Source organism: Aedes albopictus, chromosome 1 (assembly GCF_035046485.1).
Source record: "Aedes albopictus strain Foshan chromosome 1, AalbF5, whole genome shotgun sequence".
NCBI classification, from domain to species: Eukaryota; Metazoa; Arthropoda; class Insecta; order Diptera; family Culicidae; genus Aedes; species Aedes albopictus.
In genome coordinates this window covers 157,240,834-157,260,854 of record NC_085136.1, presented here as the reverse complement: position 1 = coordinate 157,260,854, position 20,021 = coordinate 157,240,834, and the positions used below count along the sequence as shown (strand labels likewise).

General features: G+C 45.5%; 1 protein-coding gene across 2 annotated transcripts in view; it reads right to left on the bottom strand.

Annotated features, from left to right (window-relative positions):
- Positions 1 to 20,021, bottom strand: part of LOC109431349 (basement membrane-specific heparan sulfate proteoglycan core protein) — a 189,586-nt gene that overhangs the window by 144,711 nt on the left and 24,854 nt on the right. For both annotated transcript variants that reach the window (XM_062845623.1, XM_062845622.1), the window contains exon 2: positions 14,073 to 14,097. The gene's annotated coding sequence lies outside the window, so the exon portion shown is untranslated. The remainder of the gene's footprint in view (positions 1 to 14,072; positions 14,098 to 20,021) is intronic.

The following is a 20,021-nucleotide window of genomic DNA, read 5'->3' as shown; positions in this document are numbered from 1 at the left end:
TGCGGTCTTCGAAGGAAAGTTTCATAAATGATTTTTCTACAAGAAACGTTGATCGATTTGAATTAAGGAGACAAGGGGCGACCTCTGGGATTTTTTATCTGAAAGTGTAACTTTTCCCATAGTAAATCCTATGCAAACTTTGAACCGCTTGCGCTAAATTATAGTTTCACCGATTGCGCTGAAATTTTGTACAGATCATATGGGACCTAAATGGAATCAAAAAAGTGGACTGGAGCGAGAATTTGATGTTTATCCCATACTAGTGGACACCCGCGCTTCTTCAGTAGATCAGGGAGAATGCGGGTGTTCCTGATGAAGTTAAGATACATTTAGTTCCACGTAAGATAGATCAATCGCCTTTTTGTCATCCTTTTTTTGGAGTTGGTACCATTCTGCCTTAATTCTGCAAAGTGACGCATTTTTTGGAATATTCTATATAAATATCTGGTGTAAAAATAGCACTGTGGTATGCTTGCCGTATTAGAATGCAAGATCTAGTCTTAATCTATCATCTATGGAACAACACTAAGAGGATGAGCAAGAGTTTTATGCATATTAACCAAAAATTGGGTCAAAACTCTCAATGTCGCTTACGTCACTTTGCAGAATTACGGCAGCATTGATTGATCTCTGTTCATATTGCTCCCTTAGGCCTCAAATACATAGGGTCAAACAAGGAAAGAACACAAGGAACAACATATGATTGATACTCATGAAAATTCTATCGAGTCAATCAAGATGTTTAAGCATTGGTTTCTTTTCGGACAAATATTGGGCCCAGTGTACTGGAATCTTTACCGATGCAAATGTTTCTATTTACGGCTGGCTCGCAGTCCGGCCCACCAACAATCATGGTTGGTTCTCTAAGGTCGCTTGTAGCTTTCCCAAATTTAACGATGAGGTAGGAATAGGAGATGTTGCGAAAAGGCAAAAAACCACTCAATAGGGTCTATTTGATTCATTATGACGACTATAAGCTGGCCCGTACGATTACACAATTAATGATCCGTTTTTTCCAATATTTGTATTACGAAAAGATCATAGACCGATCTACGAAGAACCCACTGCACAGTCCTTCTCCAACAAACATTCTGTCTAGCTACCTGTCTGGTTTTTGTCACCAGCGTTGGAATGGAATGAAAGAAAGCGCATATACAGAAGCCACCGATGTTGACGTTCTCGTTCATCGTCAATGAAGTGCAGAACGTATGTTATAGATAGATAACTGACTGAACGCGTATATCAATCACAGAGATGGTCGACCCATGAAGCCAAAGTCAAAGACCGTTTTGTCACAGAGCATGTGGGCAGATACTACCGGTAGTGACGACACGTTGTATAACTGGCGGTTGTCGTGATTGTGGAAGTAATTCGATAAGCTCTTTGGCAAAAAAAAACCGGGCGGAAACTCGTGCAGGATGTTGTACGATTATGCTTTCGGGTGGGGTAATTGTGAACAGTTGTTTGCTTGTAAGATGTCAGTTGTACAATTAAATAGTTGTAAATCAGTCAACTGACTGGATGGCGTAGGGCTTAACTCAATTTACAGAAGAGAAGTATGTAAGTGTGGCACGGTAAAGGCTGGGTATGCTGCGCAATTCAGATCCCATTGTGATCCACTAGCCTCTGCCCAGCAACTCCTATCCCTACCTCCACGCGGTACCGGCCGGAAACTATGAGCAACCTTAGGGAAGATCGGGTAACCAACCCCGGTGGGACCTTTGGTCGTAGGCTGACAGGGAAGGGGGGGTTTGCTTCGACAAACCTGAGCGTCTGTTCTCCAGGAGGAGCGGCTCACAACAGCGTCTGATCCCCATGTTAGGGGCGGCTGATCTACGTCCGAGTGCCAGGGAAGGACTCTAAGCTCAACTGTGCACTATGGTCCTCCGGAAAGTAGGGGGTTGGTGTCAGGCCCTACGAGCCAGCCGTAAAAACCCATTGTAACGGAAAATCAGCAACAGAATAATACGAACCGAGACCAACGGCAACGACCCCAGCGAACAAAAAGGACTTGTGATTGGAAACTCGGTACGTGGAACTGCCGATCTCTCAACTTCATTGGGAGCACCCGCATACTCGCCGATCTACTGAAGGACCGCGGGTTCGGCATCGTAGCGCTGCAGGAGGTGTGTTGGACAGGATCCATGGTGCGAACGTTTAGAGGTAATCATACCATCTACCAGAGCTGCGGCAACACACGCGAGCTGGGAACAGCTTTCATCGTGATGGGTGATATGCAGAGGCGCGTGATCGGTTGGTGGCCGATCGACGAAAGAATGTGCAGGTTGAGGATCAAGGGCCGATTCTTCAACTTCAGCATAATAAACGTGCACAGCCCACACTCCGGAAGTACTGATGATGACAAGGACGCATTTTACGCGCAGCTCGAACGCGAGTTCGACCGCTGCCCAAGCCACGACGTCAAGATCATCATAGGAGATTTGAACGCTCAGGTAGGCCAGGAGGAGGAATTCAGACCGACGATTGGTAAGTTTAGCGCCCACCAGCAAACGAACGAAAACGGCCTACGACTCATTGATTTCGCCGCCTCCAAAAATATGGCCATACGTAGCACCTTTTTCCAACACAGCCTCCCTTATCGTTACACCTGGAGATCACCACAGCAGACGGAATCTCAAATCGACCACGTTCTGATTGACGGACGGCACTTCTCCGACATTATCGACGTCAGGACCTATCGTGGCGCCAACATCGACTCCGACCACTATCTGGTGATGGTCAAACTGCGCCCAAAACTCTCCGTCATCAACAATGTACGGTACCGGCGACCGCCACGGTACAACCTAGAGCGACTGAAGCAACCGGATGTCGCCTCAGCATACGCGCAGAATCTCGAGGCCGCGTTGCCAGACGAGGGCGAGCTCGATGAGGCCCCTCTAGAGGACTGCTGGAGTACAGTGAAAGCAGCCATCAACGACGCAGCCGAGAGCACCATCGGGTACGTGGAACGGAATCGACGGAACGAATGGTTCGACGAAGAGTGCAGAACGGTTTTGGAGGAGAAGAATGCAGCGAGGGCGGTAATGCTGCAGCAAGGGACTCGACAGAACGTGGAACGTTATAAGCAGAAGCGGAAACAGCAGACCCGCCTCTTTCGGGAGAAAAAGCGCCGCCTGGAAGAAGCGGAGTGTGAAGAAATGGAACTGCTGTGCCGTTCCCAAGAAACACGGAAGTTCTATCAGAAGCTCAACGCATCCCGCAACGGCTTCGTGCCGCGAGCCGAAATATGCAGGGATAAAGACGGAGGCCTCTTGACGGACGGACGTGAGGTGATCGAAGCAGTACTTCGATCAGCACCTGAACGGCGTGGAGAACGTAGGCACGGGAGCCCACGGCAACGGAAGGAACGACGACGCCAGTGCAGCGGAGGACGGAAATGAACCAACTCCCACGCTGAGGGAAGTTAAGGATGCCATTCACCAGCTCAAAACCAACAAAGCAGCTGGTAAGGATGGTATCGCAGCTGAACTCATCAAGATGGGCCCAGAAAAGTTGGCCACCTGTCTGCATCGGCTGATAGTCAGGATCTGGGAAACCGAACAGCTACCGGAGGAGTGGAAGGAAGGGGTAATCTGCCCCATTCACAAGAAAGGCGACCATTTGGAATGTGAGAACTTCAGGGCGATCACTATTTTGAATGCTGCCTACAAAGTGCTATCCCAGATCATCTTCCGTCGTCTGTCACCTAAAACAAATGAGTTCGTGGGAAGTTATCAAGCCGGCTTCATCGACGGCCGGTCGACAACGGACCAGATCTTTACCGTCCGGCAAATCCTCCAGAAATGCCGTGAATACCAGGTCCCAACGCACCACCTGTTCATCGACTTCAAAGCGGCATACGATAGTATCGACCGCGCAGAGCTATGGAGAATCATGGACGAAAACGGCTTTCCTGGGAAGCTGACTAGACTGATTAAAGCAACGATGGACGGTGTGCAAAACTGCGTAAGGGTTTCGGGTGAACTATCCAGTTCATTCGTATCTCGCCGGGGACTGCGACAAGGTGACGGACTCTCATGTCTACTCTTCAACATCGCGCTGGAAGGTGTGATGCGACGAGCCGGGCTCAACAGCCGGGGAACGATTTTCACAAAATCCGGTCAATTTGTGTGCTTTGCGGACGACATGGACATTATCGCTAGAACATTTGGAACGGTGGCAGAACTGTACACCCGCCTGAAACGCGAAGCAGCAAAGGTCGGACTGGTGGTGAATACCTCAAAAACAAAGTACATGCTGGTAGGCGGAACCGAACACGACCGGATCCGTCTGGGTAGTAATGTTACGATAGACGGGGATACTTTCGAGGTGGTGGAGGAATTCGTCTACCTCGGATCCTTACTGACGGCTGACAACAACGTGAGCCGTGAAATTCGGAGGCGCATCATCAGCGGAAGTCGGGCCTACTACGGGCTCCAGAAGAAACTGCGGTCGGAAAAGATTCACCCACGCACCAAATGCACCATGTACAAAACGTTAATAAGACCGGTAATCCTCTACGGGCACAAGACATGGACCTTGCTCGAGGAGGACCTGCAAGCACTTGGAGTTTTCGAGCGACGCGTGCTAAGAACGATCTTCGGCGGTGTGCAGGAGGACGGTGTGTGGCGGAGAAGGATGAACCACGAGCTCGCTGCACTTTACGGCGAACCCAGCATCCAGAAGGTGGCCAAAGCCGGAAGGATACGGTGGGCAGGGCATGTTGCAAGAATGCCGGACAACAACCCTGCAAAGCTGGTGTTTGCAACGGATCCGGTTGGCACAAGAAGGCGTGGAGCGCAGAGAGCACGATGGGCGGACCAGGTGGAGCGTGACTTGGCGAGCATTGGGCGCGACCGAGGATGGAGAGCGGCAGCCACAAACCGAGTATTGTGGCGTACTATTGTTGATTATGTCTTGTCTTAATGATGTGGAACAAATAAATCATCAATCATCAAGTATGTAAGTGTAAGTCATAGTTTACAGATTTTTGGCAAATTTTGTAAAAATGCTAGTGACTAGTAGGCACATACAAACTGAAATATGAATGTGATTTGGAATTCAACAAAACATTTGCTTTCGTGTTACGGTTTCTGTTATGCAGTAGCTTCTAAAGTGACGCCCGATATAGTAAGTTTTCCAAGACAAGAAATGAACTAGACACATACCCTGAATTTCGGCTGCTCTGTGAGTTGCTTGAGCTTCTGATTCAGCTTTTACTGTCAACTTAAAAAAAAAAAACTAATATAGACGTTCCAGGAGGACACATTACACGTATCTCGACGTGGACACCATATGACAACTTCACACCAAGGCCACAAAAAGCAAAAGTTCGTGTTTCTCTAGACACCGTGCACCCATTCCATCCCATTCCTGCCAGCAGCGGTTCCCGAAATGTTCTCCACTCCAAGCACGCCGTAGAATCACTCCATAGTGATGTTTATCTCATGATTGTTATTGCTGCAGGCTTATGCCGTCTTCCTATCTTTCGTTGTGGTTCTGTTTCTGTCCTGTTCTCCATCCCGTCCAAAGTAGTCTGATGGCATTAAAGTAATAATAAAATATTAACTTACTTTCAAATTTTCCCCTCCGGTTCGTAGCTTTGCAAAAAAAAAGCGTGAAAAAAAACCAACAGATCCTTCAGCATTGGGTTGTCTTTCCGTTGTAAAAAGAGGAAAACCGTGACAATGTCGTCAGTCAGTGTGGTGGTCGGTCGGTCGGTCGTACGTTCGGTCTATCCCTTATGCACGTGATGACATCTGATTCGTAGTATTTGGCGAGACGGGAAGCGCAAAAAGTGAAAAGGACGAGACAGTAGCTGACAATCATAGCGAAGGATATCAGGAGCGTTAAAATTTAATAAGTGTCTTCCGCTCGAGTCAGGATCCTTTCGTGGATTGCACAAAGATGGTTGAAATGTTGATTTTGCTGGAATATTTTGTGAGTTATAGAGTGTTTTTAAACCACAGGTATCAGGTATCAGAAGGCCGGCTCCAGAGGCACGTTATCCTCCATTTGGGACATTTGTGCCATCGCCATACATATGAGCCTATTTCATCATTTACCTGAGGGAGAATGGGACAAGGGATGGGAATAGGGAAAGGGAAAGGTGATGAAATAGGAAGGGGTGCCCTAGAGGAGGGAATGAACGCATAAGCGCAACGAGAGCTCATAGCTCATACCACAACGGGGTTAATCAGTGCCCTGAAAAGGACACTGTAAAACGCATAAGCGTAAAAAGAGCCTATAGCTCATTGGAGGCAGTTTGCGACGTCATGCGACTTTCAATATGACATAGAAAGGCACGTCATCAAAAGCATCCTCAATATTCAAGAAATCACCCAAGCAAAAACTACGTTTTAGCGAGCACTTTCTTGAAAACGTATACAACTTTGTGTAAAAGAGTCACTGTGGACATCCCAAATTGGGAGACATGTGAGTTCACATGAACAGGCTTGTTAGCCAGACGAACATCACAGATGTGATAATCGACAATGCGTTTCGAGCATTTCAGAAAGAACGACGTAACCAGATAAATCTGGAACTTATTCCTTCTTTTTACAACGCACGCACCCTTTCGGGATAAAACTACAGAGTAATTTCACGCCATGAAAATACCCAATAGAAAACTATAAGAGTTCAAAACATGTTTGAAAAACTCAAATCCCTCTGGAGAAAAATAGGACAAAGCCCCATTTGCTCCAGGAGATTTGAAGTAAGCAGAGCTTTTTAGTGCCCACTAAATCGATTCTATAGCTACAATCCTCGGGGTAGAAGCTAAAGATTCGTAGCTATACAAAAGACTGGTTTATCCGAAGATATTAAGAACTTGAACAGGTCCGAGTTCCATTTAGGAATACCTCTTGCGGTCCGCACAGACCGCAGAGGACAAGCTTCTTTCAAAGCAGTAGCTATGGTATACCACAATGAAGGGCGTTGTAATAACAAGACCATAATGAAACTCTTTTGGAGTAGCAATGGAAGCGAGTTATCCATAAAATGCGATCGCAACCAATTATTACAGGTACCCTAGCTTGTTGAGCATGGACGCCTGAATACGCAAAGTTTGCGAAGGAACACTCCAAAGTGCAAAAAGGTCAAATAGAGGGTCCTCATCTGACACAGGCCAATCAGTCAACTCATGACAAATTCTGCTCATGCAGAGTTGGGTTAGGTGCAATTCTATGTTAAGTTAACCATGAACAAACTGTACTACCTAAGTATTCCATCAAACTGAAGCATCTCAAATCAATGTTTGAGCTACTTCAGATGCCAAATATCAGCGAAAAGATGCTGAAAACAAGAGCTTGCTTGAAGGCATCCACAAGGAAAGGTTGAAGCATACTGTTAACGTTATTCTAAAATATAGCATGCTCGAGGCACGACAGTTCATCTATAATGAAAAAAGCAAAGCTGGGTTCACAAGGTAACCTATATGTACAGAAGTTAGCCTACAAAAATGAACTTTTTGAAGTAGATCCACTTGGGCTACATACGCTTTTTACGCTGAAAATTGATCTGAGGTTTCCTTGCCGTAGCCACTACCCAAACTAGACAGGATTACACTCTTCACAATCACAGCACAAAAAGGAAACATCAACGACGAACCAAATTGGTGTCAATTGAAAAACGCCAATGGCGAAAACGCATTTAGCGAAACCATATAGGCAGTAACGTAAGCTAATTATCAACATTTGAATAACCCCGCCCTTATTTAGCCTCAAATTTGAGACTTAAGAAGCGCAACTGATTATCTCGGAGAAACGCAAGGTCCACTGCACCATTGCTCCGGTTAGCGCAGTAAGGGCGTAATACTGTGGAGGACGCCCTAATTCTCCACAGGCTCCGTTTGTGGTTAGGTTTTTATTAGGCCCCCCTAACCATTCATTCTTTGGCACGGTAAGCATAAAGCCGCATAACACCATGAATTAGGGGTCACCTGTTTAGTGGACTCTTACCACTGGATCAGGCGGTCCGTAGTGTTATTCTTAGCCAATTGAGACAACCGCTACCGACACTACACAGCTATCTAGGCTGATCGGGAAAAGAAGTTAACATTGATGGTCAACTTCCAAACGAGCCCGAACAGCCGGTGGTCGGTCGGTCGGTCGTACGTTCGGTCTATCCCTTATGCACGTGATGACATCTGATTCGTAGTATTTGGCAAGACGGGAAGCGCAAAAAGTGAAAAGGACGAGACAGTAGCTGACAATCATAGCGAAGGATATCAGGAGCGTTAAAATTTAATAAGTGTCTTCCGCTCGAGTCAGGATCCTTTCGTGGATTGCACAAAGATTGTTGAAATGTTGATTTTGCTGGAATATTTTGTGAGTTATAGAGTGTTTTTAAACCACAACCATCTTTTCAAGATTGCAAGATCCAAATTTTCAAGATTATTCAATTAACCATTGATTTTATTAGTAATTTTTCCGACAATTTCTCCCAGCTCTGGATTTTAAAAGTTTCTACCTCCCATTCCAAAGGGCTTAGGGCTAAATTCTTCACTCTGGCTTAAGCGTTAAACCAGGTTTAACTATATGGGTAAGCCTGGCTTACTGGTTAAGCCGAGGTGAAGAAATCGACCCTTATTGTTATTGTGATAAGCGCACGGCTATTCAGCAAGAGCATGCTGAATAAATTCTTCTCGGATATAACCAATGTCCGCACATACCGCAGTGCGAATATAGATTTTTTTTTTTGTTTAGAGAGACTTTACCTCTGGGGCATTCGTCTCTGGAATATAGATTCGGATTACTACCCAATCGCTGTATGCATGCGTTCAAAACTTTCGACAGTTACCCCACGTCGAAGTCGAACGCCGCGGCTCAACATCGAGCAGCTGCGTAACGTAGAAATGACTCAAGACTACGCGCAGCAGTTAGCAGTGGCCCTACCAACGAAAGAGCAGCTTGGCGCAACTATACTTGAAGATGGTTGGAGGGGCATCCGATCCGCCATAGGTAGTAACTCGGCTGCAGCACTAGGCTTTGCGACTCCGAATCACAGAAACGACTGGTACGAAGACGAATGTGAACAATTGAAAAACGAGAAGAATGCAGCGTGGACGAGAATGTTGCATCACCGTACGAGGGCGAATGAAGCACGTTATAGACAGGCGCGGAACAGGCAGAACACAGTCTTCCGGAGAAAGAAGCGCCAGCAGGAAGAACGAGATTGAACGGAAAAGCTGTACCGCACTAAGGACTCACAGATGTTCTACGAGAAGCTGAACCGCTCGTGCAAAGGCTTTGTACCACAAGCCGATATGTGCCGAGACAATCTCGGGAATCTTCTCACGAGCGAGTGTGAGGTTGTCGAGAGGTGGTGGCAGCATTACGATGAGCACCTCAATGGCGACGTTGCAATCACCGAAGGTGGCTTGGTAACTAATTTAGGAGAACAAAAAAACTTCGAGCCTTTGACTTCCAAAAGAAGGAGGAGGAGGAGGTCGGCCGGTTGAAAACAACAAAGCCACTAGAGCAGATCAACTACCAAGCGAACTCCAAAAATAAGGTGGAGATACACTATACGATTGAGAGCACTATAATGCATTGGATTATTACCAAGATTTGGGAAGTAAAGGTATAACCGGAGGTGTGGATGGAAAGTATCTTGGGTTCCAGCTACAAAAAGGGTAACAAGTTGGATTACGGGACCTACCGCACGATCACATTATTGTACACTTCCTACAAGATACTCTCTCATATTTTATGCCGCCGTCTATCACCGATTGCAAGAGATTTCGTGGAGCAATATCAGGCTGCATTCATGGATGAACGCGCTACTGCGGTCTAGATGTACGAACTTACTCACATATCATCTGTTCGTCGATTTTCAATTGGCGTATAATACAATCGATCGAGATCAACTATGGCAGATTATGCACGAATTTGGATTCCCGGATAAACTGACGCGTAGTTCGAGTATCAGGGACACTCTCGTCGAGTCCCTTATTAAATATCTCACAGAGGGTTGCAGTAAGGTGATGGTATTTGTCCTGTTCGTTTAACATGGCTTTGAAGGTTAAAATAAGGATAGCAGAGATAATCACGAGTTGTACGAATTTCACGAAGTTCGTTCAGTTGCTAGATTTTTTCGAAGATATTGTTGTAGCTCGCATGTTTAAGACAATGGCGGAAACATACATACATCCAACCAGAGGTTGAAACCAGGAGAACCGGATTAGTCATTAATGTGCGGAAGACAAAGCACATGATGGCAAAGGGCTCTTCGAAAAGAAGTTCAGAGATGAATTGTATAGCAGGAAATCGAGCTTACTTGGCACTCCGCAGAACTCTACGATTGAACAAAGTTTGCCGTCGCACGAAACTAACCATCTATAAAACGATGGTTAGACCGGTAGTCCTCTATGGGCACGAAGCATGGACATTGCGTGCAGTGGGCCAACGTGCCCTTGGAGTTTCCGAACGGATACCGTGTACCATCTATGGCGGAGTGCAGATAGCGGGACGCCTTTACCGTCATGACTAATGTTGCATACTACCGTCACACACTACATTCATGCTGCCGTCGATGCATCAATGTCGTCTACCATGAATGTAGCATTTGGCACCATGATTGTAACACAAATCAAGATGATGGGAGTACGAAATGACAGTTTTGAAATGTAGAGTTGGAGTTCCAGTGGTTCCGAAAATTGCGAAAGAAAAATGCGGATAACTCGTGCTAGAGGGTGTCAAGGGCGTTACTTGGGGTCTGAGGGGGTTTAAGGGGGATTTCAGAGGCATGCCAAGAAGCTTCAGAGCATTCTCAGCGGATTTCAGAAACGTTACAGAGGCGTTACATGGCGTTTTCTGGGGTTTCGGAGGGTCTGAGATGCGTTACATGAGGTTTCTGGGGGTACTAGGGGGATTTTGGAGGCATTCCAAGAAGCTTCAGAGCATTTTTGGCAGATTTCAGAAACGTTACGAAGGCGTTACATGGCGTTTTCTGGGGTTTCGGAGGGTCTGAGGTGCGTTACATGGGGTTTCTGGGGGTATTAGGGGGATTTTGGAGGCATTCCAAAGAGCTTCAGAGCATTTTCGGCGGATTTCAGAAACGTTACAGAGGCGTTACATGGCGTTTTCTGGGGTTTCGGAGGGTCTGAGGTGCGTTACATAGGGTTTCTGGGGGTACTAGGGGGATTTTGGAGGCATTCCAAGAAGCTTCAGAGCATTTTTGGCAGATTTCAGAAACGTTACAGAGGCGTTACATGGCGTTTTCTGGGGTTTCGGAGGGTCTGAGGTGCGTTACATGGGGTTTCTGGGGGTATTAGGGGAATTTTGGAGGCATTCCAAAGAGCTTCAGAGCACTTTCGGCGGATTTCAGAAACGTTAAGGAGGCGTTACATTGCGTTTCCTGGGGTTTCGGAGGGTTTTAGGAGGATTTTGGAGGCATTCCAAGAAGCTTCAGAGCATTTTCAGCGGATTTGATTTCAAAGTCGTTACAAAGGCGTTTTTGAGGATGGCGGAAACCCTCAGTAGTGTCCCTATATTGTCCCAGAAACCCCAAGCGCCATATTTAATTCCAAAATGACCTAGGATATCGGGTTTCAACATCAACTCAGTTAGCCAGGTCTGAAAATATCCGTATGGCATGAGACTTTTTGATTTGTTAGACGTGGGCCGTAACTATCAGTTGGGAGCTACTGACTTTTGTTCCACTGTTCCATTGGTGGTTATGACCCTCGGAACGCACAATCCGAAAAATTTTCACACTTTCGGTTCCTAAGTTATACGCATGTCCCGTTCGCAGTTTTCGGAACCACTGGTATTTCATTAGTCCACTCAATTTGAAAATCCACTACATTTTTTGCCGTGATTAAAAAAATGTCACAGTCACCCATGAATATTTCATCTGGTCATACATGAATGTTTTTGTTGCATGATAGTCAAGACCATACACCCACGATTATCATGCAAACTACAGTTTTTGATAGTACATTTTGGATCACTGCACGAGGATAATGTATGAATGGTACAAGATAATGTGGTACGCAGCGAAAAAGATACATCTATCAAGTGGAGGACGATCTGCGGCCTCTACGCAGAGTGCGTCACTGGAGACGCAGCACAGTCATGACCGAATCGGAAGGAGACAACTCCTACGCGCAGCAGAGAACACTCAGGGCTTAGTCTGACCGGCAAAGGTATTGATTGATTTGTCTTTATTTAAGAGGCTTTCAGCCCTTGGCTGGTTCGTCTCTCGGCAAAGGTATAAATGAATGCTTTATTTTTATGAAAGCCTGAAAAGTTGAAACTACCACAACTATTGCTTTGAAAGAAGCTAGTCCTCTGCGGTCTGTGCGGATCGCAAGAGGTATTCCTGAATGGAACTCCAATCTGTTCAATTTCAAAATATCTTCGGATAAACCATTATTTTGTATAGTTACGAATCTGTAGCTTCCGCCCGAGAATTATAGCTATATCATCGACTTAGTGGGCCCTAAAAAGCTCTGCTTACTTCGAATCTTCAGGAGCAAATGGGGGTTTGTCCTATTTTTCTCCAAAGGGATTTGAGTATTCCAAACATGTTTTTAACTCTTGTAGTTTTCTATTGTGTATTTTTATGACGTGAAATTACTCCATAGTTTTACCCCGAAAGGGTGCGTGCGTTGTATAAAGAAGGAATGAGTTCCTGGTTACCTCGTTCTTTCTAAAATGATTGAAACGCATTGTTGATTATCACATCTGTGATGTTCGTCTGGTTGACATGCCTATCCATGTGAACTCACATGCCTCCCAATTTGGGATGTCCACAGTGACTCTTTAACACAAAGTTGTATACGTTTTCAAGAAAGTACTCGCTCAAACGTAGTTTTTGCTTGAATATAGAGGATGCTTTCGATGACGTGCCTTTTAATGTCAAATTGAAAGCCGCATGACGTCATAAGCTACCTCCAATGAGCTATAGGCTCTCTTTACGCTTATGCGTTTTACAGTGTCCTTTTCAGGGCACTGATTAAACCCGTTGTGGTATGGGCTATGAGCTCTCCTTACGCTTATGCGATCATTCCCTCTTCTAGGATACCCCTTCCTATTTCATCACTTTTTCCTTTACTTATTCTTATCCCTTGTCCCATTCTTCCTCAGATAAATGATAAAATAGGCTCATATGTATGGCGATGGCACAAATGTCCCAAATTAGGGTAACGTGCCTCTGGAGCCGGCATTCTGATACATACCTGATGCCCCTTAATTGAACTTAATATTACTGAACTTTTAATGAACTATCAGCTAATATTTCGTAGGACGGATTTGCAAAATAAATTTATGCCAGTATTGCGCGATGAAAACTGCACTTAGCCATCGGGGGTGCATCATTTTTCATCATCAGTCCCGAAACGGCACCCGGTCTCGACGATGACGGCGACGATATCCCTTCTGGCTTCGCTGTCATCTGCATATCTATGCTGGGTTGCCTCATGCGACATACATATAGACAGGTTCGTTTGATAATGGAAGGGTGTCTGCCATACGGATGCCTACTACTACTACGGATGATAGTGAGGTAATTGAAAAATGTCAACGGTTTGCGAAAGACTGTGGAAAGTGGTTGGAGGTTTCTATACAACGCCAGTCAAAAGCCATTCAGGGCTACAGGCGACAAAAAGTCGATTAGTAGGACGAAGACAAGGGTCTGCGTTGATTAAAGTTATGGTGATTCCTGGTCTATCACTTGGGATAATTGCTCTAGTGCATATGTAAAGATGGGTGTTTTAGTAATATTAAATTGATAGTAATAGTCTGTATTTGGTCTTAGGGATAAAACGTTGAATGTCAGAACGTCGAAAAAGAGTAATCTAAACAAATAGTGAGTTCTTTATTCTTTTAAAGGAAACCCATTTTCCAGTTTTGGCATTCGACGTTTTGCCTTTCGACGTTTTGTCACCGAACCGTGAAGATATCCCAACAAATAAGAAAAAGCAAACGACTCAAATTAAATCTCGCAACAAAATGGCAATGATCCAGCGATCTTCCATAACAGCCGGTAGCACCAGGATCGGTGTCAAGGGCACGTGATTATTTTTTTACTACTCTTCAATATTGATCATGAAACTTCGTTCTACTTACCTGAAACGGGATATCAAGTAATAGCCTGAAAATAAAGAAAATGTTGTTAGTTAAGAAATAGTTCTTCTTCTGCGATAAGGCGTTGCATATTTAAATGTCGGTACCTTCCGTTTCGTCTGTCTATATCAGTAAAGCAATATCAAAGGTCAGTGCATTCTACTAAAGCGGCAATAAAAACAGATTCATTCATAATTCGCTCCCATCACGAAACCGTTCATCTAAACAACCGACCGTAAAATTATCGTGCTCTTTCGATCGTTGGCGGGGATCAAAAGGATATTCGACCGCAGACGGTTCGTGCCAACAATTATTTAATTTGGTGCAATCCAGCACGCTATAAATCCACTATCGGCGAATTTCCTCCGTCTGGGTCAAATAAGCGTGCGCCGTTCGTTTGATAGAGTTCAATCCACCATAACCCCAACCTCAACGACCCCAACGGTGATTGTGAGATTGTGCAGGCATGCCTGGAGTGAGATTGTGGTAATTGAAAGCGTTTATAAATCAGCACAAATCAAGCAGCGAGCGTATGATACAACGTGGCGATGCACTGAAAAAGAATAATCCTTCAAGATTGACTAAACATTGTCGTCATTTGTTACATACTTGCATTTGCTGTCAGCACGTGATTCATGACTCGCGCATTTTGTGATAATTGAAAATAAACTATGTAGTAGATCTACCTAACCTACACACTCAGTTGAGCTCGGCTAATTTTTATTCTTTTGCCGAGATTCGCACAGCTGAGTGCTCGGCAATCACAATTTAACTGAGATATCAGCAAAAATTCAACGACTCACTCAAAGTGCAAATTTTCGGTAATATCAATCCGCGTGGTCAATTATGAATTTCAAATAACTCAACGTACATATGTACAGATGGGTGAATTATTGTTTAAATTGGGAAAAAATCCACAGCTCAGGTGAGATTTGAACTCACGACCCTTATTCAAATTGAAGTTTATGCGTAGCAGCACCCAGATTTGCCAGATTGTTCAGTACCTGGTTCTTCCATCTTGCACGCTACCCTGCAGATCTTCTTGTAGCATCCGGATCACTTACGAACAACAGCTTTGCAGGGTCATTGTCTGGTATTCCCACAACATGCCCTGCCCATAGTATCCTTCCAGTGTTTGCGACCTTTTGTACGTTAAGTTCACCGTAGAGTACAGTGGTTTATTCTTCGCAGCCATACACCGTTCTTGCCAAAGATGATCCTAAGCATCCGACGCTCGAACACTTCGAGTGCTTGCATGTCCTCCTCGAGCATAGTCCAGGTCTCGTGCCCGTAGAGAACCACCGATCTTATCAGCGTTTTGAGCATGGTAAATTTGGTGCGAGAGGGAATTTTTTTCGACCGCAGGTTCTTGTGGAGACCATACCCAAGTAACCACGGTGTTGAAGCCTTATTGCATGCTGATATAGGGTGTATTTAGAGCAATCATTACTTTACATGCAAACTTAAGATTGATTTAAAGTGGAATTGGACAATTATAGAATCAAACTACGTTTATACTGGTATAATCTTTAATCAGTCGCATAATTGCCATTTCCACTTTAAATCAACCTTAAGTGCTCATGCAAAGTAATGATTGCTCTAAATGCACCGTATATCTGCATTCTGCATGCAATAAGGCTTCAGCACCGTGGCTACTTGGGTAGTATGCCCACTGATGATGGTCCTTGTGATGCGCCTTCGTATTTCACGGCTAACGTTGTTTTCTGCCGTCAATAAGGATCCGAGATAGTCGAAGTTTTCCACACCTCGAAAGTGTCCCCGTCTATCGTAAAACGGTTGCCGAGGCTTAGCCTGTCGTTCGCGGCTCCGCCTTTGTTTTTGGCATGTACGCCATCAGTCCGATTTTTACTGCTTCACATTCTGAACCTGAATCAGGTGGGTGTACACTGTACAGTTCTGCAGCCGATCCAAATGGATTTTGTGAGAATCGTTTCCAGCTGTTGGACCCGGCCCGTTGCATGACCCCTTCTAGGGCGATATTGTACAGCAAGCATGAAAATCACGTTGTCGCAGTTCTCGGCGAGATTCTGGCAAGCTAGACAGATCGTCCGTGTGGTGGATACCATCGTACGCCGCCTTGAAGTCGATGAATAGGTGGTGCGGGACCTGACATTAGTTTTTGGAAGATTTGCCGCACGGTCAAGTTTTGGATAAAGCTGTAACATTTCCTAGAGATAAGACTGTGATATGTTGATTCGGCATAATGGCTTCCAGTCTGTTGCAATTATAAACGGATTCTTATGCTTTCATCCGTTAGCAGTGGCCCTACCAACGGAAGACCAGCTTGGCGCAGCTACACTTGAAGATGGCTGGAGGGACATCCGATCCGCCATAGGTAGTACCTCGGCTACAGCACTAGGCTTCGCGACTCCGAATCACAGAAACGACTGGTACGACGGCGAATGTGAACAGTTGAAAAACGAGAAGAATGCAGCATGGGCGAGAATGCTGCAACACCGTACGAGAGCGAATGAGGCACGTTACAAACAGGCGCGGAACAGGCAGAACTCAGTCTTCCGGATGAAGAAGCGCCAGCAGGAAGAACGAGCTCGCGAAGCGATGGAAGAGCTGTACCGCGCTAAGGACACACGAAAGTTCTACGAGAAGCTGAACCGCTCGCGCAGAGGTTTTGTGCCACAAGCCGACATGTGCCGAGATAATCACGGGAATATTCTCACGAGCGAGCGTGAGGTGGTCGAGAGGTGGCGGCAGCATTACGATGAGCACCTCAATGGTGACGTTGCAAGTACCGAAGGTGGCGTGGTAACAGATCTAGGAGTGTGTGCACAGGACGAAAGACTTCCGGCCCCTGACCTTCAAGAGATTGAGGAGGAGGTTGGCCGGTTGAAAAACAACAAATCCGCTGGAGCAGATCAACTACCAAGCGAGCTTCTAAAATACGATGGAGAAGCACTGGTGAGAGCACTACACTGGGTCATTACCAATATTTGGGAGGAGGAAGTATTACCAGAGGAATGGATGGAAGGTATCGTGTGTCCCATCTACAAAAAGGGCGACAAGTTGGATTGCGGGAACTACCGCGCGATCACACTACTGAGCGCTGCCTACAAGATACTCTCTCAAATTTTATGCCGCCGTCTATCACCGATTGCAAGAGAGTTCGTGGGGCAATATCAGGCTGGATTTATGGGTGAACGCGCTACAACGGACCAGATGTTCGCCATCCGCCAGGTGTTGCAGAAATGCCGCGAATACAACGTGCCCACACATCACTTGTTCATCGATTTCAAATCGGCGTATGATACAATCGATCGAGAACAGCTATGGCAGATTATGCACGAATACGGATTCCCGGATAAACGGATACGGTTGATCAAGGCGACGATGGATCGAGTGATGTGCGTAGTTCGAGTATCAGGGACACTCTCGAGTCCCTTCGAATCTCGCAGAGGGTTACGGCAAGGTGATGGTCTTTCGTGCTTGCTGTTCAACATTGCTTTGGAGGGTGTAATAAGAAGAGCGGGGATAAACACGAGTGGGACGATTTTCACGAAGTCCGTTCAGCTGCTTGGTTTCGCCGATGATATTGATATTATTGCTCGTAAATTTGAGACGATGGCGGAAACGTACATCCGACTAAAGAGTGAAGCCAGGCGAATCGGATTAGTCATTAATATGGCGAAGACAAAGTACATGATGGCAAAGGGCTCTAGGGAGGAATCACCGCGCCCGCCACCCCGAATTCATATCGACGGTGATGAAATCGAGGCGGTTGAAGAATTCGTGTACTTGGGCTCACTGGTGACCGACGACAACGACACCAGCAGAGAAATTCAGAGGCGCATTGTGGCAGGAAATTGTGCCTACTTTGGACTCCGCAGAACTCTACGATCGAATAAAGTTCGCCGTAACACGAAGTTAACTATCTACAAAACGTTGATTAGACCGGTCGTCCTCTATGGGCACGAAACATGGACCCTACGTACAGAGGACCAACGCGCCCTTGGAGTTTTCGAACGGAAGGTGTTGCGTTCCATCTACGCTGGAGTGCAGATGGAAGACGGGACTTGGAGAAGGCGAATGAACCACGAGCTGCATCAGCTGCTAAGAGAACCAACCATCGTCCATACCGCGAAAATCGGGAGGCTACGGTGGGCGGGTCACGTCATCAGGATGTCGGATAGCAACCCGACTAAAATGGTTCTCGAGAGTTATCCGACCGGTACAAGAAGACGTGGAGCGCAGCGAGCTAGGTGGGTCGACCAAGTGGAGGACGATCTGCGGACCCTACGCAGAGTGCGGAACTGGAGACAAACAGCCATGGACCGAGTGGAATGGAGGCGGCTACTATGTACAGCAGAGGCCACCCCGGCCTTAGCCTGACCGGTAAGGTAAAGTATGCTTTCATCCGACGTTTCAGACACATTCTTTGTGCCTTCTTCTTAGGAATTAACAATATCCCGTTTTATCCTTAAGGGCCTGCAGCATAGACACCTTTGTCAACTTATGTTCCGATACTTCGCCCACTTTGTTCAAATCGATCAGGCTCGCAGAAATGAGGTGCAGTCTATTTCGCGCCTGTTTTGTGTGAAAGTTTATCAATACTTGACAGAAAAGCAATCAGTGATGCCACATATACAGATTTTTCTGTAATCATGCAAATTTTCTCGCAGTTCTTCATACAGAATTCTGTATAAAAATATTACAGATTTTTGAAAATGATACAGATTATACAAATTTTTCAGAAACCAAGTGATCACACGTTTGTTTCATAAGCAGATGGCCATGGGTTCGTTCGTCTTATAGGGCAGTGCATGAAATTATCTCCTTCTCTTTCACTCTTACAGAAATTTTGTAAACAACAAGGCCACGAAACGTCAAAATCCCATACAAAATCAAAACAGTGCAGTGCCCTATACATGGATTAATGCACGAATTTATACTGGCCTGCTTACTCTCACACGAAATTTGACGTTTGAGAGGTGTCGGCACCGCTCAAACGTCAAATTTTCTGTGAGAGTAAGCAGGCCAGCATAAATTCGTGCAGTGGACCATTGATTCAATTAGAAAATTTCAAGACAAAAACTTCCTAAACGAACGAGAATCGGAACCTTAACCTTTGCATTGAGAGTCCCTCGTCGTATCGCATAGACCAACCAGACCTAGAACCAGACACTTGAGTTGTGTACGGAAAAAAAGATGTTGAGGTTCTTCGTTACCAAGAAGATGTTTTTCACCTTAGATACCAACAGCTCACGCAGCGCATGAGACGAGCTCCCCGGAAGCTATGCGCCTAGCTCGCTCTCACCAGATTTTCGTGAACCTCCTAGCAGCGTAGCACACTGCGATTTTGAAGAGCTGGGAGACAATTTGATAGGAGGCTCGCTGTCACATTTATGTACACATGAGAGCACATGAGCAATGAGAAACTCTGATCTGGAGGGACCACAGAAAGAGCTCTCTAATAGCAGAATCCGAAAAATATCTCAGAAGCTTTTTGAAAATTCTACGAAATAACTGCTCGAAGAATTTCAGAAGGAACTGAAGAAATCTCAGAAAGAACTCTTGGAGTAATCTGAAAAGGTACTCTGGGAGGAATTCACAAATTGGAAATTATAAAAAATTTCCCTGAGAAATCCCAGAAGGATTTCTTTCTTGGGGAATTCCTATTTTCTCCAGGATTATCTTCCGAGATTCCTTCAGAAATTCCTTCCGGAGTATCCCCAGGAATTTGATCCAAATTTTTTCCAGGAGGTTCTTCCTGGATTTCTCCAGGAATTCTTTAATGATTAGTCCAGGAATACTTCCTAGCATTCATCCGGGAATTTCTTCCTAGAGGAATTGTATTCCTTTTGAAACTATTTCAGGAGTCCCCTGCTCGGGCTTTCCTCAGAAATTCCCCATTATGAGGTTTTAAAATTCATTCCAGGGTAATTTACGGAGTTTCTTCTGGGATTCCTCAGGATTATT